Below are 16,093 nucleotides of genomic sequence, written 5' to 3' on the forward strand. Positions count from 1 at the left end.
TTACATTTTTTTAAGTTTTAATTTGTAATGTGGGAAGAGGTGGGGCGGCGCCCCTAGCGCCCCTATGGGCCGGCCGCCACTGAACAGTAGCATCTGAAGCTGCAGACTGAGGACTTTTCTTTGTCCCAGCATTTTGACTGAGGGCGCAAAGGGACAGCCTACAGGGGGTGGGGGGGGGGGGGGGGGGGGGGGGGGCATTCGATTTGATGGAGTAAGGACGTTTCTTATCAGCCATCCGCACTGCTGTCACAGCTCGGTTGCCCTGTCTTGGGTCTTTGTCATTTACATGCGTGCACAAGAAACGGTTACCAGCTACAACAAGAAATCAAGCATAACACGGCATCAACCAGGTTTCTATTAATGTCTGTCTCCACTCGAGGAAACCGGGTTACTCAAAGAATGTACGTAAAAAGCTTAAAACGACCCCGTTACTTCCATTAGTGTAACGAACACATTGTTTCTTTAGCCCCATCGGAGTTAACATGGCTCTCCATCCAGACATAGACAACAACACTACTACCAACCAACCAACCAATCAATCAGATCTCTCTCTGTCGCCACCGCGGAAATAAACGACCAATCAGCTATCAGAGTGCTTCCATTGATAAGGGCCTGAGGACTAATCAGCTGTCTGTCTGGATCTTCTGGGGAAACGAACAGCCAATCAGCAGTCTGTCTGGTCTGCACGGAGTGACTGCCTGGCCAATGAGCGTTGTGTCGAGCTGCACCGAGGGGTGAGCGTCTGCCGAGGCCCAATCAGCGGCTCAGAGCTGCCTGCCGGTGCCGGAGACTGGTGGTGAGGAGCCGCTGCAGCGCGTCAGGACCGGACCGTGAACCCGGAGACGGTGCACACTGAGGCGAAAAGAAACACAGGTGAGTCCGAGGATGTGCGCGAGGCCCTGCTCCGGCTGGAGAGGTTTTGAAACGGCAGCGGCGGGATTGGTGTTGCGGCAGGACGGCTAGTTGTTGTGTCGTTTTCCTCCCGGTGGATATGCTGATAGACAATAGAGCGGCTTTGCTTTGCTATTTATTGATGCGGGCTGACATGTTGGCGACCAGCAGCCGTCGCCTCGACCTGTTCATTTGCATTTAAAGGTCTGAAGTCGCAGCAGAAACATTATGGGATATCTTAATCTTGCCCGGCTCGTTGTGTTTTGATAAAAGCTAAAGTGGTAACGGAGATCTCGTGATTACATTGTGATGGGAACGTTGTGCGGAATGCCTCCAATCCGTTTCATTGTTTGATCCGGAGTCTCTAGGGGTTAACTCCGACTGGAGAAAGAGCCTCCGAATACTTGTTAAAGAGCGCCGGGATTATAGGAGACGTTTGAATGCTTTTATTGAAGCAGAGCTGCGTGAAGTGGCGGATTAAAACACGCGAGCAGGAGGCCGGGGTCGCTGATGGCTCTCAACAATTAGGTAGAAAAATTCGAAATGCATCAGCCATTTACGTAGACTCAACTGGCTCCATATGCACCTAAATGGCTGCCTGGCGCTGACAGCATAAGCAACACTTCACTGTAAGGCAAGGCGGTATGCAGGCGGCTGCTTGTTCCTGGTCGGAGGATTAACGGAGGGAGATGTCTACATGACGTTAGAGACCAAATGGAAATCAATATTTAATGTGTGCTGCCTATTATTCTGCAGTATACAGGACCTCATTTCGTGTCTGCTGAGAGAATTGTTCTCTCCTCTGTTGCTGCACTGCTCCTCAAGATTTACATGAGTCACATGCAGATGGATTCTCATGCATATGACTTCTTGTCTTTGTGTTTGTGTTGCACATTAACGTCAATAGGCTGTGCACAGATGGAGGTGGTTATGAGGTGAAGAGACACGGTGTGTTAGGTTCCTCCATTATGAATAATATTTACAACGATCACTAATTTTCAAGTTTTTCGTGAAGAAACATTGTAGTTATGTCTTTTGCACCAGCTTTGGAAAATGCAATACTATTGGTCTGTTGGAGTAAAAAGTTGACAGACAGCAGGATAATGGTCACTTTGTGCCATGTAACCTTACACTTTCCTCTGCACTTTCAAACAGCTGTTTGTTCTGAGTCCTGTCTCCTCTGTAGACCAGGCAGAGCACATTTCTCACACATGGCATTTAATAAAAGGGTTTTCATACGACACAGAATTTAGGGACCAGTGTTGAAACCTGTGTGGAAGGACTGTGGTTGTGGAACAGTTGGCAGACCTTGCTACACTCAGCCCTCCACTCACATAGTGATAGTGGGTCTGTATGAATGAAAGGTCCCTGCTGTTGAGGAGTGTGAATGAACTGTAGTATTCTCAATGATGGAGTCCTTCCTCTTCCTATTTCCAGCTCACAGTCCCTGACCAGCGGCAGCAGCATACAGATGAACACATGCTGCTGCCATGACACATTTTACACTATTCACATCCAGAGTGTAGGCTTTGATGAATATGCAATTAGGCTTTAATCCTCCTTCAGCTAGTCGTTATAGAAACAATGCACATTGTGATAATATAGTTACTACCATGTGTAGAAGCAATCTGATGTCCTGCTACATAACATAAACACTTTTTATTAAAGATCTTGTTCAAGGAGGCAGTCGACCTAACTTTGTCATGGTGAACAAAATATGTACGCGGTACACTGTTCCTCCACAAAAATATTGTTGGCAGTGTATTTGCAAATGTGTATTGCCATTGAGGGGAATCAGATGTTGTTTTGACTGTTGAAAGGACTTAAAGTAGCTGAACATCAAATATCCATGACTAAACAAACAGATTGCAAGATGAAGTTAATTTTTTTTTAAATATTTTGCGTAATAATGATCTCCAAACCCTGATTAGTGCATAGAAGTATAAAGCCACTGCATGTTTCCCAGCTGAGCCATATCATTCTTATTGTGTACTTTCAAATTTGTATAAAATTAACAACGTTGATAACATCATTTTATTTTTTTCAGCATCATCTGAGCAATTTGTATGTCCAAACCCATATCAAGGAGAGATGACTTGAAGTCATTGAGTTAAAACATGACATTTCCTCATCCAATTATGAATAATGTGATTTCTGATGCAGGATCATATAATACACAGCAAAAGCTAAAGAATGCTTAGGGTTCAAACAGTGTGTAATGTTGGACATGTACAGGACATACTTGGACCCCCCCACACACACAAAGGGCAGTGTCAGTGTTGAATGGTTGGCGGTGACACGGTTCCTCAGCGCTCCATGATCAGTTCACCTGGCAGGGGGAAACAGGAAGTAGCATGTGGTGGTGATTAATCCAGCTTCTTTACCCGTACACAGGTGTAAACCAGGTCCAGAGTCAAAATGATTGCACTGAATTCACAAGTGAACACAATGGCGGTGCAAACATGCCTCTGTTTGGTGTTTTGCATATTTTATGAGCAAAATGCCCAACTAGGGCAGCAGCAGCTCAGTCTGTAGGGACTTTGGAACCAGAGGGTTGCGGTTCAAATCCCTGAACAGAACAAGTATGGAGTAGTATTTGGAGAGGTTCACCTCACGGCTGAGGTGCCCTTGAGCAAGGCACTCCCCGGGCACTGTGTGTATAATGGCTGCCCACTAATTCCAATACTATGATGGGTTAAACGCAGCAGCTTGATTAACCGCGTGTGTGGTGCTGTGTACATGTAAATATCAGAAGTCCTGCAGCGGGGACATTTACAGCGTTACAGCAGAAGTGACATAGCAGTAAAAGACACAAAAAAAACACATTAGTAATAAAATGAAAATAAAGACAAATAGTTTCTTATCCATGGTATGAACCTATTTAGGTTTTGAGATATTATAACAATTATTATAAATGCACAGCAGAATTGCAAAAAAAAAGTGTTTGTATTGCAAATTGCATGGTTATCATGTGTGGCAATTAAAAAGGAACTCATTCAAATCCGCTAGTCTAGACGTTTAAATGTACGTTTGTAAAATGTCAAATGTTTTTGCTCAAATGAATCATAGTATGAAAAGATGATGTTTTTCTTCCCACCAAGACCAGAGTGGATAAGGCTGGAAAGCAACCTTTTTGTGGGATCCTCAAACAGCATGTGGATCCTCCGAGGTCAGAATCTGACACTTACGGCCCCTACACACGGCGGTGTGCGTTGAAGCTTCCCGACGGGCATGTCTGACGCTCGACCAACAACCAATCATATGAATCTCCCGCCCCGGACACACAAGTCGCGGTTTGATTGGCTAGAGCTTGTACTGGCATATTATTCGATTGGCTGACGCTTCCGTCAAAGCTTCAAAAGTAGAACATCGCTCTACTTTTGAAGCGAGCAACACGATCAAAAGCTACGCTTTGCTCCCACAATGCAGTTCGGCGAAGCGTGACGTCACCCCATTCAAAGTGAATGGGCAGAAGCGTTGAAGCGGCAATGCACGCCGCCGTGTGTAGGGGCCGTTATACTTAACTGTGATTGGACAAGTGGGTAGATGTTAAAGGAGGCCATGTTTAAAGTCAGAATCTGAATTCCTTAATTCCTCCCACAGTGGGGAGATGTACATTGTTACAGCAAAGTTTAGATAGAGACAGAAAGTCAAACAGTAAAAAGGCATGAGCATAGTATTTAAGATACAAATGTGAAGTCAAAGTAAATATTCGGGTAGATTGGTTGCAGCAGTAGTGTTTATCAAATAAATCAAGTGTAGTGTGTAGAATGTAGTGTGGTAGAAACTAGACAAGAGGTGCAATTGTATATAGGAGTTATTTACAGATTCTTGTTTGAGTATTTAAATTATGAAACTAAAAAGGCAGCCAGTAAAAACATTATGAATGGCTGTGATCGGTGGTGTTGGGACTGCAAAATGGCAGGGGGTGCAACCAGGTGGAGGCACTCAGAACACTCAGCGCTTGGACCGCTCTTCAGGTGGCTGTGGCCAACAAGAACCAGGATTAAATGTTCCAAAAGATGAACTTGAATCTTGCCAGACGGGAACAAAATCCAAGATCTCACTGGCCGCTGTGGTTTCTGTCCTTTCAAAGTAAACGGTTGCCAAAAAATACATCGCAATGAAAAAAGAAGGAATTTAAATTGGTAATGTGCAGAATCAGTGTTTCCACCAGGGGGGCGTCTTGCCGTCATTTGACGGCGTTATTCAGCTCGGAACGGCCTGAACTCGAGCCGAGGGCGTCGAGAAAAAAAAATGACGAAAAGGAAAAAGGACAAGGACATCCCTCTGTTGGAGGGGCAATGGAGCCTATTGGGATTATTTTCGGAGTATTGAACCCATTGTGCCTGCCACAGGACAACACGGAACGTGCGCGTGAACTGCGAGCGCCGCAGCCTCGCAGCGGCGAAACTGAGGCTCCGTGGTAAACTGGTAAAAAGAGCCGGCTCTACTTGTTAGTGAGCCGAGCCAAATGATCCGGCTCACTAAAAAGAGCCGTAATTCCCATCACTAACGTAAAGAGATATTATCTACTCTAAGGGACGGCTCAATTCGAAATTCAAGTCACGTGACTCTCTCTCGGGTGGACGGTTATGGCTAGAAAGGATCCGTCTTGTGTAAATATGACGTCACGTTCTCGTTGTAACTCTCGTTCTAATCGGAGCAGCTCGGAAATACATCTGCAGCAGTAACATGATGCAACATACACATTAATGCAGCGGCAATATTAATAGAGAAACATCAGACATTATAGTAAAACACTGAAAGGGAACATTTTGTTGCACCAGGAGCTATCTTGGGACAACATTGGTTTATTTTTTATTCACAGGCAAGTCATAGTGTTGGTGATCTACATTGTTGTCATTCTTCTTTGAACAGCAAGACCGCTAACACCCTATTTAAAAAAAAATCACACTCCCTGTCATTGACATAATTAATAGAAGGTTTAGCTTCTCACCATCATTTGCTGTGGCCCACAGATGTTAACGATCGTAACTGAAAGGCTGCCTGCCTAAAGTAAACATTCAGCCACGTGACTTGCAAACTCTCCCGAGAGTTTTACACAAGACGGATCCTTTCTAGCCATAACCCGGGTGGACGCCCTCTCAACCCTGGTCTGGCGGAAACATTGTGCAGAATTAATGAATATAAATTGCAAAATGCCCCCTTCCATAGCATTTGCCAGAAATGGTGTAAGGCCTGGCACCCGTGTTGTGGGTTTGGGGGGGGCTGTACTGCAAAGCTCAGAGGCCATGAGATTAGCTGGTCCACCTTTTAATGGAGAAACAGTGATTTTCTGCCAAAAGACGGTGTAGGGCCCTGGGATTCTGTCCTGCAGTCGGCATGGCCAAAATGTGTTTCCCCAGAGTGGAGCGACTACGAGCTAAAGGCTAACATCTGCTCAGTGTGTTTCTCTGATATCCTAAGATGTAATCGCTCAGCAGCAAATTGTCCATAGTCTCTTCTTCTCCAAAGCACACAGCCGCTATTTCTGAACGGAAAAGTGTATTTGGAGAATGGCTACACCCCTCGGCCCTGTATAGTGGAGTGGCACACCCCATATCTCTGTGTTCATGGACACATGGTGAGTGGATGCACTCTAGGTGCCATTGCTTGGGCTAAAAGCAATGGGTGGGTGGGTGGGTGTGACGTAGAGCCAGAGCTCCACCGCTCTACATTCAGGACTTTTAATTCCAACAGAGAGACGTCTTCTCTCTAGCTGATCCAGTGATATCAGTTTCAGGAGTCAGCATATCTAACTTTATCATTTTAATCTGATCATTTTTATAGGTTTTAACCCTCAGCACCTTATTTGTCATATAGTGAAAAAAAGGTGAACAAAGTCAGTAAGCTGTATTCTCACCCATATTTAATCATACATGCTTATCTTCTGCTGCAAATAAACATAAGTATCCCATTGTACTCTGTATCTAAATATAGGGTTAAATATGAAAGAACTTGGAGCAGAAGTAAGACAGGGCTGAGCGATATGAAGAGAATCCAAAATCACACTTTCTTTAGACCAAATCCCTCAATCAATGATGTGAGGATATCGTAGGGATGACCATTAATGGTGTTGCAAAAGTGAATTCGATAAATATTCACAAGTCTGTGGATTTATGGAAAAAATCTGTAAATGCAAAATATAGAAAAGCTGGTAAATTCTGAAAAAATCTTCATCTTTGAAACAAGGCAAAGACATTATTTGGGATATTATTTCATCCGATTTTCTGGGACATATGATATGGATATGTCACCCTAGATCAGGGGTACTCTAACTTCTTTGTTAAAGGTCCACTTGTGAGTTGTATACAGGGTCAATGGTCCGGATCAAAAGTAAAAAAACTCTCTTTTCCTCCGTACCCAAATCTTTTAAAAACAGGGGTACAATGAGCGGATACAGATTTACTGACCCACAGAAAATTGCTATCAGAAACAATCCCTGACGTGTTTTGGACGTAATCTCGTCTTTGTTTACATTAGCAAGCCTCGCTAACACTCAGAGCTAACCTGTACTGTAGAGCACATGTGTTTTTAAAAAGTAGGAAATAAAAAAGGAACTCACCTTGTGATAAACCTGCCAGAGAAAAAGCATTTGAGTTCCATACTGTTTCAGAAATAATCTTTGATGTGGTTTAGAACAGGATGGCGTTTTATCACAGCAGAATTTAACTTTATCTCCGGTAGAAATCTGATCAGGTATTAGCTCCGCCTCCTCTTTTTGTTTTTTCAAGCTAAGGACCCAAAATCCGCATTTCTCTAACAGGGCTTCAATAGAGGGGTATGAGCAATATGAGGCATGGCTACAATGGGTGATCTGTATGACCCTACAATATATTTTTCCAATATAGCATAATAGTCCACCGTTGTTTTTTTATATAATAAAAAAAAAAAAAAGAAAAGATTATATTTATAATGGGACACAGGGTTCGGTCCGGATTGATTTGCAGTTCGGTCCGGAGTTTGAGAAGCCCTGCCCTAGATGGTGATGATAGGCTAATGTAGCTATAAGGATTGGCCAGTCATGTTTTGATGTGTAATCAGGCTAAAGAGCTGTGGCCTGGAAACTCAGCACTAATTGATCTGTAATGAGTCCATGAAGCAGGGGGTTTCTTAGGTACTGTAGTACAGTCCAGGGCTGAGTGGGATGCAGTCAGCAGCGTGCACATCCCTGCTGCAGCGCTGTGCCGCACCAGGCCAGGTGCTCACAAGGTCACCCCAGTCCACACAGTGCTCACTGCACAGACACAATGTTTTTAATTTCCTCCTGATAAAACATAGACGGTCTCTTTATAAGAAGATCATTCTAAGATGGGGTGTTATTATATATGTGTGCACGGGTCAATGACCTATAAGGATTTGTAACAAGTACATTTTTAAATACAATAATTCATAACATCTATTTAAATTGTTTCTAACATTAAGATTGTTGTGTACACAAAAATTCATATATATATATGCATATATTGCACCTGAAACAACAAATAAATCCTGAGTTACGGTTTCTTTACTTCCTCTCCAGAAAAAAGGACAGTATAAGAAACTGATTCAGAAATCAGTTTCAGTGTCAGCTGCTGCCTGCCACTCACCCCCCCGCAGACCCACTGGAAATCAGTCCCCTACTTATTCGGAGCTCCGTAAAATCAAAGCTGTCTATGCCGTCTGACGGTCTATTTGAAACGATTTTCATATTTTTGGAGTAATTATACAGTTTTTGAAGAACAGAAATATTGTTTTCTGGCATCAATCTGAATTGCAAATCAGCATTTTGGTATCAGGGCGCATGCCGAAAGTAAGAGGGCGCAGCGTTTCGACAAAACCCTGAGCATATTGTGTCAGGGATTTATATTTCATCCAGAAAAATGTGATCTTTGCTTTCTAATTTAATACAGTAAATGCAATAATTGGCGCACCACATGATCAGTGGTTGCTCCAAATGACCTCAGATTCTCAAAACTCGATATGTGTATTGGTTAGGGTCAGGTGTTCATACTGTCAGGTCATACATCCAGCACTCTGAGCTGAACATTTTCATTGGTTAAGAAAAGGTCTAATGAGCAATATATAGAATACATCATAAAGCACACTCAACTAAAGTTAAAGGCTGCTCCGATCACTTGTGGAGGATGTTTCTGTTAATGGCCTCAGACTACGGCTGCTCGATTATGGCAAAAATCATAATCTCGATTATTTGGGTCAATAATTGATATCACGATTATTAAAACCGATTATCCATTTACTTTGAAAACATACATTTATTGAAAAAAAAATGTGAACAGTATGTTTTTAACAGTTGATTACCCTGAACTTTAAGTATTCTCAAAGTGCTTCTCAAAGTGTGGTCCGCGGACCACTGGTGGTCCGTGAGTATATTGGTAAAATTCCACATTTGAAATTAATTAATTAAAGTTTTCCGCACTCTCGCGGGAATATCTCCGCAATCGAGCGAGGTTAAGTTTCACTTTCGATTGCATGATATAGCCCAGTGCAACACCTTCATCACACATGTCACATGTTGTCGATTTGTAATCTGTTCTAGAAAAACGATGTGTTTTTTTATATTTGTGGAGTTAGGTGGGCCGCAAGTGTTTTTTTATTGGTTAAGTGGTCCTTGGTATGAAAAAGTTTGAGAAACACTGGTATAATTCAACTGAAAAACCAATAAATAAAAAAAAAAATCGTTTTATTTTGATTATTTTCTTTTCATAATCGTTGCAAGCCAAAATCGTAATTGCGATTAAAATACGATGCTCCTCACAGGACATCGTATGACCAGCAGATCCTGTGTGAACGCTCTACGTTAGTCAGTAGACGTCCGACAACATGCACACTAACTTATATTGCAGCTATACTTTGGTTTAAATTGCATGAATAAACTAGCTAGAGAGCTAAAGTTAATTACATTCATCCAACGTCAGAAGGATTACCTTTTAACAAACGTAATGCTTTTCTTTCATTTCAATTTGAGTAAACATTGAAGATATAACATTGTATTGTTTTCTTTTTACACTGACTCAGATATAATGAAAAGATTACGTCAGTCAAAGCTCAGCTTTGGTAAGGAAGAGACAGGACAGGCAGAGAGAAAGAGAGAAAGTGATGGAAGTCAGGGAGGAACTGCAGGTACAGTCACACAAAATAATGTAGGCTTAATAACCCCATCTATTTATCCCTCTATCCATCTATCTATTTATCTATCTATTTATCTATCTTTCCATCTATCTATCTATCTATCTATCTATTTATCTATCTATTTATCTATCTATCCATCTATCTATCCATCTATCTATCTATCTATCTATCTATCTATCTATCCATCTATGTATCTATCTATCCATCTATCTATCTATTTATCTATCTATCTATCATCTATCTATTTATCGATATATCGATCTATCTATCCATCTATCTATCTATCCATCTATTTATCTATCTATTTATCTATCTATCCATCTATCTATCCATCTATCTATTTATCTATCTATCTATCTATTTATCTATCTATCTATCTATTTATCTATCTATCCATCTATCTATTTATCCATCTATCTATCCATCTATCTATCTATTATCTATTTATCTATCTATCTATCTATTTATCTATCTATCTATCCATTTATCTATCTATCTATCTATCATCTAGCTATCTATTTATCTATCTATCCATCTATCTATCTATTTATCTATCTATCCATCTATCTATTGATTTATCTATCTATCTATCTATCCATCTATCTATCGATTTATCTATCTATCTATCTATTTATCTATCTATCCATCTATCTATTTATCCATCTATCTATCCATCTATCTATCTATTATCTATTTATCTATCTATCTATCTATTTATCTATCTATCTATCCATTTATCTATCTATCTATCTATCATCTAGCTATCTATTTATCTATCTATCCATCTATCTATCTATTTATCTATCTATCCATCTATCTATTGATTTATCTATCTATCTATCTATCCATCTATCTATCGATTTATCTATCCATCTATCTATATATCCATCCATCTATCTATCTATTTATCTATCTATCCATCTATTTATTTATCTATCCATCTATTTATCTATCTATTTATTTATCTATCCATCTATCTATCCATCTATCTATCTATTTATCTATAACAATAGTCTTAATTTACGATATTAGACCCTCCAGAAAAACAGGATTCTGCGATCGCACAATTTACCGCATAATCAGCAAAATGGCGCAAATTTTTAAAAGGCCGCATATTTATCAAAAGGCTGCATAATCCCCGCATTTTTCCACACAAAGTTGAGAAGAAAAAAAAGTTAACTCGACGTGACGTCATCAGCTCGCGCATCACAGAATGTAAACAACACTGTATAGAACTAATTTACCAACGAACATTTCTACTAAAGACCGGGCAAAAAGGCGGGGGAAACTATTCTGCACCCCGTGCAACTGTGTGTTGGAGCATAAGAGAAAATCGACGGTGGCGACCCACTTTGATTCATTCAAACATTCGAAAATGCTTTCTGCTGCTGCGGACAAGAAAGCCATTCAACTCACGTTCACCGAGGGATCAACCTCCAAAACCCTTTCGAGGGCTATAAGAAACGAGGTGAGTAGCCTACAAGATTGAAGCTGGTCAGATAACGAACGAGTAAATGAAAACAGAATGAGGCGGAGAAGTGTGTGTGTGTTTGGGGGGGGGGGGTGGTGGTGTGTGTGTGTGAGATTAAAATAGCCCGATTGCTTTTACAATAAATAAACATTGAATGTGTTTAATTCAATAGTAAAGGGGTTTAACGTTAGTGGCAGGTTATGTGTGATAGAGAATAAATAAGAAAGCCCAATATTTAAAACAATTGTTATTCTTTTCCCCCGCATATTTAGCATATTTTGCAACTTTCCGCATATTTCGCAACTTCCCGCAATTTCACCGCATAAAATCACATAAAAACCCTGCATGTTTAATCGCATAATCAAGGAATTTAGCCCGCATAATCAAGGATTTTAGCCCGCATAATCAAGGATTTTTGCCCACGTTTTTCTGGAGGGTCTACAATATAGACAATAGGTATAATTTTTAAAACAACATACATCTATTGCAGTTATGATGTCATAATAACATACAATTGTATAAAACACAATTTTCTTGCATCTTTGTTCTCTTTTGAGAATCAAACAAAACAGATTTAAGTGAAATGAACTAAATTGCTGAATTGCTGGAAAATGAATGTTGACAATGTTGTGTGATCATTTTAGCCTCTTCTGCATGTCCAGATCTTTAATATGTAACAATCAACTGATTCTTATGCATTACACTTTCAAAATAATTGATGCTGCAGCCCACTGACATGGTTTGAAAACAATATATTATCCAATTTGTGATCCCCCACAGGACTTATAAAGCACCTAACTAGATCATGAAAATCCCAAACATCTCGGGGGGGTGTATCCCCCCGAATCCCCCTCGCATGTTTGGACCTCGTATTTATGTAATCCTGGATACGGCCCTGGTCCTAGGTGTCTTGTTTTCTACACCCAAGACCATTGTCTGGTTGATATGGTACTTAATTCAATTCAATCAACAGAGAACCGGGATGACTGGAAGCGACGATGGAGGGCTCGTCTGAGGACGACCTAGAGAGAACAGTAGTAAAACTGGACTCAAGTTACATTACTATTCTTTTGTCAAAACAAGTAGAAGTAAAAGTATTCTTACACGATAGTAAATACAGAAATATCGATCAGAAAAAACATTTCTCTGTCTAAATAGTTTTATTCAATGTTTTTATAACTGGATGCCCATAACTAGTTGATAATTAGTGTATTCTTTAGAATCAGGTTATTGTTCACTTCTCAACCCCGATGGCTAGCCACACAGCATTTTGAAGTTACTGTTGTGAGGATATTTATAATTATCCCGATAATGAAAACTATCGGGCAACCTACCATCCCTACTATCTGGGTTCTGTGTAGTGTGGCGCAGTGATGCTGTGTTCTTGTAGGGTAGTTAGCGTTGCAAGGGCTCTCAACTAAAAGCCAATGGGATTTTAACATTGCATTTTTTTGTATCGCAGAATATAAGATCTTTGGCACACACACGTTATGATTCTTACATGTTTTGTTCAGCAGGTCTTTGCATATTGACACCACTTCCTGATTTTTAAAGCGTGCAATATCCAGAATTAAAAAGCTAACGTTAGGCTAACGGTACGTCTACACTACAGGCATCAAAAAATGCTTTCAACGCTTCGCCCATTCACTTGAATGGGGTGACGTAGAAGATTTGTAATCTTCGCCGAACTGCATTGTGGGGAGCATGGCATGGCTTTGCAAGCATCACGAGCATCTATCGGCATCGATGCTTGGCATCAGCCAATCAAATTCCGTTTATGCAAATCCCGCCAGTGCAAGCTCAGCCAATCCAACCGCGTGCAAGCTGGGAGAGCCAGACCGCAGTTCATTTCCTCATATTCCAAACGAGATATTACGGTAGCAAATCAGCCGGTTCTTTAAGACCGGAACTATTTACCGGGATACAAACCGGAGGAACCAGGCATGGAGGGAGGTGGCAGAGACAGTGGGTGAAACTGATAGTTTTTTCGCCTGTTTGGAGAGTTTATATCCAGTTTACTTCGTTTTAACATTGCTATTGCTTTGTATGTCGGGGGCGGGAGATTCATGTGATTGGTTGCTCGCAAAAAATCGCCAAGCTTCAGACACGCCCAGCTTCAAGATTTTTTCATGCCTGTAGTGTAGATGGGCCGTAAGCCATCGGTGTCTCGGTTGATGACTGCTCCTCACCACCGCTAAGCTAGAGGTGGCTAATATTGGGTGTGATGACAACTAGTAGTTTTATTTAATCATATGTAAGCATCCACCGTTTTATGACACATAGATGTTGATTTCGGGACAAAGGAACCGGAAGTGGTAAAATGCTAATTGCCATTTTTAGGACTCATTCCTGCACCACTCTTTACACACTTCCTGCTCGCTGTCAGCAGGCTTCTTTGATGTACTGACCTCATACCAGTGATGACAGCCGGAGCTTTCTGTATCGTGGTCTGTTAGCATTAGCTGCTAGTTGTACAGGGACAGTGGGTCAAGTGAATCCAGGAATGTTTAGTGTCCTCTGAATCCCCCACTTTCTGCCATTAGCCTGAAGGGCTGTGGCGGTGGTACAGTAACAGAGAGCCAGCTGAACGCAAGCCTCTTTGAATGTGATGAATGCATGCTATCATAAATAAATCCAGGAAGGGAATCCGTCCAAATGGGTAGCTACTAGCTAGGTAAGTAAAAGTGCATTGAAACCTCTCAAACAAGTACAATGTGTTGGAAAAAAGTTACCCAAGTATGTAATGTAGTAAAGCACCCCTCCTCCATTTCATTGTCTAACTTTTTAATTGTCACTAACAAGCCTTCTGTGATGTGAAGCTAAAAATAGCATGTGTAACATTTGCTCCATATGTAAACTAACACCAGCATCCAGCAACGATGCATTAGCCCCTGAAATACCCAGAATGCAGTGCTGTCGGGCATTAGGAGTGTCGGTAGTGGTTCTCCTGACTGCCACATTTTAAGATGTCGGTCTACCTCTGCGTGCCTCGCTCTGACTCAGTGTCTCATGTTCCCGCTGCTTTTTCTTTTCTTCTTTCCCTCTGGTTTGGCTGGTGAAACAGTGTCTGCCCCACCCTGTGGTCTGAAGTTATGCTCTCAGTCTTTTCTTGACAGTGTGCCAGCTCTGAGAGGAAGATATTTTCCTCTTTCTGCTGTGAAAACACGGGCTGCTCCTCCTCCTCACCTCCCACCCGGCCCTCTGCTTCTGACTGTCTTACTGTGTGACGTCCTGACCACTAACGGCTACATATTCACAGATTATTCCATATCCTGAGGTTACAAACCGGCTCAGACTGGCTCAATGCCTTTTTTATTTTACAGAGCTCTGTTTCCTGGGCAAAAAATAAATAAATAAGAAACAGAGTATTAGGTCTGTTTAATTTTAAAGGAACAATACCCTAATTTGCAGCAGAAGTGTAACAGCGAGCAGGAAGCACACACCTCTGTTTACTGACAATAAGGGATTTATATGGAAATTTCCTGTAAATATTTTTACTAGAATTTCACCTCAGGGTATGTTTGGGTGATATGATCAAAATCGGTAATGCTATATATCACGATACAGTAATTGTCCTGTAAATTCAATTAAGAAATGCTATTAAACAACCATGCTTCCTCAGATGTAATTACTTTTATTCTTTCATTTTGAACTTCCATAATGGACTGCGTCACACAAGACAAAACCGTTTAACTAAAAAAATATTTTTTATTATTTTATTTGGAACTTCCAAAATGGGCTGCCTCACACAAAACTGTTAAACAAAGATTCTGAATAATAAAGCCTTCCGTTTCTTGAGAACAATTATTCAGAGTCTTCCGAAGTTAAGATTAACAGACACAAATAAATACCTGCCCTTATTCAGTGTTTGTAATATAACAATTACTAATTTGTATGTAAGAGTATAGCAAAAGGAATTGCACTGCACTGTCCTTGTAAAATATATATATATCCTTTATTTAACCAGGTAAAAGACTCATTGAGATTAAAATCTCTTTTCCAAGAGTGACCTGGCCAAGAAGGGCAGCATGTACGAAGTTACAACAGATGAAACACAGACAAGACAGGCAGACAAATACAGCTGTAAAACACAAATAAAATGGCACATTAGCCAGTCAATATGCGAAGTAAAACAAACTATTAAAAACCATTCAAAACTGGCAAAAAACGATTTTAGTGAAAATGTGTGGTATTGATGTAACCACAGATCTTCCTCATCTCTGCATTCACTTGTTTGAGCAGGATTTGAGGTGGAGAGTGAAGTTGTGAGGCAGCTGGATCTCTGTTGGTGGACACATTACTGCCGCATATTGCCCAGCTCTGACTAATGGGACAAAAAACACAATTTAAATGTTAGTAGGGTTTTTTTCATACACTGAACAAAAATATAAACGCAACACTTTTGTTTTTGCTCCTATTTTTCATGAGATGAACTCAAAGATCTAAAACATTTTCTATATACACAAAATAACCATTTCTCTCAAATATTGTTCACAAATCTGAAAAAATCTGTGAAAGTGAGCACTTCTCCTTTGCCGAGATAATCCATCCCACCTCACAGGTGTGGCATATCAAGATGCTGATTAGACAGCATGA

General features: G+C 40.8%; 1 protein-coding gene across 2 annotated transcripts in view; it reads left to right on the forward strand.

The window, feature by feature from the left end:
* The first annotated feature begins 253 nt into the window (after nt 1–253).
* gatad2b (GATA zinc finger domain containing 2B) overlaps nt 254–16,093 on the forward strand; it is a 61,960-nt gene continuing 46,120 nt past the window's right edge. The window contains exon 1 of one of the 2 annotated variants that reach the window (XM_079653112.1): nt 254–873. The gene's annotated coding sequence lies outside the window, so the exon portion shown is untranslated. The remainder of the gene's footprint in view (nt 874–16,093) is intronic. The other variant, XM_079653111.1, reaches the window with a different exon arrangement.

This window comes from Notothenia rossii, assembly GCF_949606895.1.
Source record: "Notothenia rossii genome assembly, chromosome: 10".
Classification (NCBI taxonomy): Eukaryota; Metazoa; Chordata; class Actinopteri; order Perciformes; family Nototheniidae; genus Notothenia; species Notothenia rossii.